A 6,000-nucleotide genomic window follows, 5' to 3' on the forward strand; every position below is an offset into this window, starting at 1 on the left:
AGATATAGGTACGCAAGTTGCATTGACGCCTATGGTGCTCTTTCGTTTCGTTCAGAAGTGACGTTTACGGCCTATTATTACAAGTCATTTTTTATGTAAGACCAAACAAACACTCTTCAACAACATTATTACTTATATAAGCAAAGATTTACCTTATTAAGTACCAAGTACAAAATACATTTGACCTACATCCTAAACAATAGGTTCAGTCAAGAGTAGGCGTCGGTTCTATTACAAAAACTGCAAACCATCAGTCACGAGATTAAGCGGTTGACAGTAGCAAAATAAGTTTATCTATGACGAATAAGATAGATTACGGAAGGGATTTTAGGGTGTCGTTTGTAATACGATTTGACACACATACTAACGTGACTCGAGAAGATAGTGGATTAATGATCGTTGTGAACGTGGGTTTGCATCGATAAGAAATAATGCAATTCTATAATTACGTTTTAAAAATGTTATATTTTGAAATGTTTTGATTTGTAATATATAAAACAAAGATTAACAATATATAAGACTATTTTATTTGTATGTAGATACTATTAATTATTCTAGTCTGGATTATACAAAAATAATAAATGGAAGGCTATAGAACTAGGAATATAATGAGTAGTTACATACATACATAAAACAAAATAGTGCCACACTGGCGCAGTTTAATTAGAATGCAAGTAATCGTATGAAAAATTCGTGAGGAACGATGTGAGATAACCATATATTGCCGTTAGTTGGCCAAAGGGCGTACATTGAGGGAGCATTTAATATCCACCCTTGCGAAATCGAACAAAGGCGAACAATAAGCGCATGCGCGGTGCATTGTGCTATTTAGGAGCGAATAATTTTTTACTCTTTTTTATTTACAACAAAGCATTGCACAAAACAATCGGTCAACGAGTCGGGTCACGCTTTACGAGCTGCAACAATGGAGGTGCCGAAATTAATAAAGAGTTTGACCGGAGTTGTTGCAAATAGGTACTTTTGTTCAATGAGAACATTGAGACTGTACTTTTTCAGTGAATATTTTGAGTAACCTATTGATATCGAGATTATTATACTCGTATAAGTGATAGCTTATGATAAAATTGAGTGTGCGTGATATACTAATATTTTATACTAAATTCGTGAAAATTCTGCAAAGAATATGAGGCCTAAGTACAACTGTTGAAAAATTTTCAAGCTCATAACATTCGGCCTGTAACATCCCGTTGTTGGGCATAGGCCTTTTTTCATGTAGGGGAAGGATTCTGATTTTTACACGAAATTATCCACGAAAAAAAATGTATGGACTGTGTTATAATAAATACATCAAAAAGCTGCAACTCTGTCCCTCTTAAAATATTCCCGGCAGACGCGTGCGTGCACGTGACAGACCCTTACATGTTTCTGATTTTACACACAGAAATTACCTACTATGTACAGTCAGTGTACAATGTAATGCCTATAATCTTTTATAATTTATCAAAGAGAAATTACGAAAAAAAAAAATGTTTAATCGCAAATATCATGTTGTAAATTTTTATGTTGGTGTTTTTTTACAGTTATTCCTTAGACGACGCTACATGTATATTATTGCAGTATCTATTTATAATTATTATGAAAAGAAATACGAATACGAAAATAAATCTAGAAAGTGAATAATGAAACTATATAAAGCCATCCTATTTTGTGAGGCGCTCGTATCAAAATGATAGATAGCGTTTTAATGCGAAAAATCGAAAAATACGGATATGCGAACGGATCATCGAGATTTATTTACGAATATTCCACAATGACATTTAGACTTTTAGGAGATTCGTCCAAAATCCCTTCGTAATAAACAAGGATGAAAAATTGACATTATCACGTAATAAATTTTCTATAGCATTGTGCAAGTATAGCCAATAAATTGACACGCTATTCCCATCACAAAAGGGGCGGCGATACAACCCTTCGAAGTAGGAATTATTCAGTTGAATCCAAATATAATGGGGCTGTGATCCCCATCGTTTGATCAAATGCCGCTATATTAATCGCCTATATTTTATTAAAACACAAAAATACATTACTGCAACATATATTACGGTTTGAACTTTATTTGATAGCAACTGTTCTTCACTAATCCCAGAGGAAAGCACAAAATGTCAAAAACCGTTTGAGATTATGCTATACCAACTGTCTATTATGGGTTCGATTTCCACCCATGACAAATGTGTCTAGCTAGCCCATACAGATGTTTAGTGCTATCTAGTTTGTATTGTGTGTTTTCAGAACTCCGACACACGATATGCTAGGAGCCTTTGAATGTGATTGGTTTAATCTGTTATAAACAAAGGAACAATGTTACTTCGAACAGTATTTTATAATCAAGTCTTAAAGGGATATAGAAGATAAGCTCATCAAGATTAGTAATCTAACTTTGCTTAAAAAAAACTGACTAATAAACTTAATAATAATTCCAATATTTACTAATATTACAAACATTACAGTGCGTCATGATAAACGCAGTGTGAGACGTCCTCCGGCCCGTTGGAGCGACGATCTACGAAAGATTGCTGGCGTAGGCTGGATGAGGATTGCGGAAAACCGGGATGTCTAGCGCGAACTTGGGAAGGCCTATGTCCAGCAGTTGACTGCAATAGGCTGAATAGACTGACTGCTACACTATTAAATAAATACAGTCTAAGAAATCATTTATAAACGAAAAATGTAACCAAACTGTATGAACAGTAGTAGCAACACATTATAGCTTGTAAAAAAATACATTTGCAAACCACAGCACGATCCGTAACAGAAGCAATGTAATACACGAGCTATAAATACATTACAAGGCCAATTATACAACGTTGTCAACATACACCTGCATCTATTGTGGTGCACCATCACATGAAACATAACAATAACAATTGATCGAGATACGTGCGCATGACGGGCCGCAGTTCGACAGAAATTAGTGTATTCGCAATTAACGCGCACCGCATTGTATCCTACGGACCGCATCCATCTAACTGTAACAAGATTGTGCTTGATAGATAATTCTATTTTTTATTCCAGATTTCTGAATCAATGGAAGTAAATATTTTATTATTTTTGATTAAATAAATATAGCCTTTTAAAGATCTATAAATACTTTTTTATCTATATTTTTTAATAAGCGATTTCGCGGTCTGTATGTTTGAGATATTAACTATTTATGAATGTTGCAATAAAAAAAAAAGAACAAATATGAAAATTTATTTGCTAAAGTCGTCCAGTAAAAAGTTAAAAACATAATCGATCAATACTTTTCGCAGACGTGAAAGATAAAAGATTAAAATAACACACACGTGCATTCGATTTGATTGAACGGTTGTTTTGAAAACGTAATCGGAGTGGGTGTTTTGTAAACAAACAGTGAGAAACATTAGTTGCTATAACAAACGGAAGGTAGCGGTAACTTAAACTACGTAATTATGAGTTAATTTGTTGTAATTCAAAAGTAATAAAAAATGTTCCAATACATTTAATTAATTTAAATTTTAATAGTAGTTATTAAATTTATTCCAATTAAATAATAAACATTTTAAAATAAATATAATTGCAGGTCTGACAGTTACAACAGTGACGTAGCTATAAATACTACCAACAAATCATCATACAAGAAAGAGGTAATAGCAAAGAGAAATCAAGAGTAGAGGAATTTAGAATCGTACACCTACATTATTTATTGTACTGCACAAAGTCGCATCTGTCATGTTATCAAAAGACAAATTTATACATGCGCGTTAGTACCTACTGTGTAATTTAATAGTGTTAAGGTATTTGGCATAAATCCACCAGCATGTTATTATTTTTTGCTTATGTTGATCCCCATAATCAGGTTGATACATTATATTTTTTGTTGAATCTACTAACTACAAAACAGGTTTTATCTTTCGACATGACTGTATGTGTAGATTAGAGAATTGAAATTGTTTTATTTTTGAAGGTACACATTTATATTTCCGTGTGATTATAGTAAATTACTGGAATAAAGTATATCTGTAGAGAATATTGAATATTTGTCGGTCATATGTCTTATATCAGTTTTTATTAACAAAGCATTCACTTGTCAACATTATCTAAGACAGGCACTTATTCAATTCGCTCAAATCACTGCAGCTTGACATGCGGGCTCGGAATAATACGGGAAGAGTGATCGAGCGAATCACAGTACCTCAGACTCAAAACGAGATTTATTATTTCATCTGTATTTACTAGTACGTTTGAAATATTTATCTACGAACGGAAATACAGATATAACACCAACGATCGCTTATCTAGATAACTTAAAGACCATGAAATTTATTGTGTAATCAGGAAATATTAATATTCATTTCATTTTGCAATTTTTTTTTCTCTGACACCTAAGGAAAAAATTATGCAAAATGTAAATGCAATTCGGATATATCCAAGGACATTATATCACTAATATCAATTAGCATTTTAACTGCTATCAATCAAAAACTATCTGCTTGCCCAGAGTAGGTATATCGATTATACTCTTTATCGACTTGTTTACAAATGTGTGATTTATGGAAACGACTGTAAGATATAAATTTGAGTGCATTTATTCGTCGTACTGTTCGACAACTAACTTTATCGCAGACAGCCTTCAGGAAGTGACAAGTTCGGGTCAGCCGATGAGTGTCCCGCTGTACGACAAGGCCGTCAATCTTTGAACTTGGTCGTTTTAACCTCACATTTAATAGAAAGTAGTCGCGATTAATAAGAAGAAAGTAGACAACTGATTACTATAAATATATTTACGTATTTAATTCATTTTGTGTGCGTATAGAATTACTTCACACCTATATTTGGTCAACAAGTTATAAATATGATAAAATGATTATTTATAAAAAATTAACAGTTGCATTACCTAATTAATATTTTTTACTACGGAAATGATATTTCCTTTTGATTGTTTGATTAAATCTACGAACTCGCCTAATGAGGACAAGCAAATTTGCATAGTTTTAATAATTATTATGGCTGAAACTAGTACCTGCTCTGAAGGTATATCTAAAATCTTGTAATTTACAATTACAAAGCATTTACAATGTTTACGCAACATGTTGATGTTGAAATCATTTCTATGTGTACGGAAATGTTATGATTTGCATTCGAATATACCTAATGTCGCAAATATTATGCGGAAGATTTATTATTAGGATACCGTTTTAATCAAGAACCTTTTCGCTGTTGCGTAATTTTAAAACTGTGATAATTTAATGTCATGTAATTCACGACCTTTAAAACCCAGACCATTTAAAATATTTTAGTGCGATGTCCATATTGAGTATACATTTTCACGTTTATAAATTTTAATATAATATTTCAATTACGATTTCGATGTGTACGTAGCTAGCGATGATCGTGTCGACGAACGTTTACTATGTATGTGAAATGTAAGAAACATCTGCGGTGAATAACTCGTTTGAAACGATTATCCTTAGTTATATAGCAGCGTGCTGCCTAGCTTCTGGTGATGGTCCGTTATGGCGCGCCGATAGTGGGTTAATTAATGAATAATGGATGCACTGCAATATTTCACTGGTTTCTCTGTCTTCTAGCGGCAGTATACCAGTCCAGTGAGGAAGCGCCTATATGTGATTTAGACACATAGCATTAAAACTATTGGACTCGACAGTAGGAAGCAGTTCGTTCGTATAATCAATGAATTCGCATTAATACACGAACTCGATCTATTGGCTACTTTAACGTTCATCGAAGTCGATATGTAGTGACCATTAGATCTTGTAAATAATACCGGTCCAGTAAAATGGATTTTTCTCCATTTTCCGTTGAGCGATTCTGAGAAAGACTCTATAATACGATTTTAATTATTTAGTCACTGTCGATGATAAATGTGATAACGAATTGAATACTCTATTGCAAAAGCATACAGGTTGTTCTGGATAAGTAATTAGCGGAGTCAGAGCGTTGAGAAAATTAATTTGCCCTTTAACTACTGCTTGGAGTTATTTATTAGGCTTAGCTGTT

This window comes from Melitaea cinxia, chromosome 5, assembly GCF_905220565.1.
Source record: "Melitaea cinxia chromosome 5, ilMelCinx1.1, whole genome shotgun sequence".
In the NCBI taxonomy this organism is placed as follows: domain Eukaryota; kingdom Metazoa; phylum Arthropoda; class Insecta; order Lepidoptera; family Nymphalidae; genus Melitaea; species Melitaea cinxia.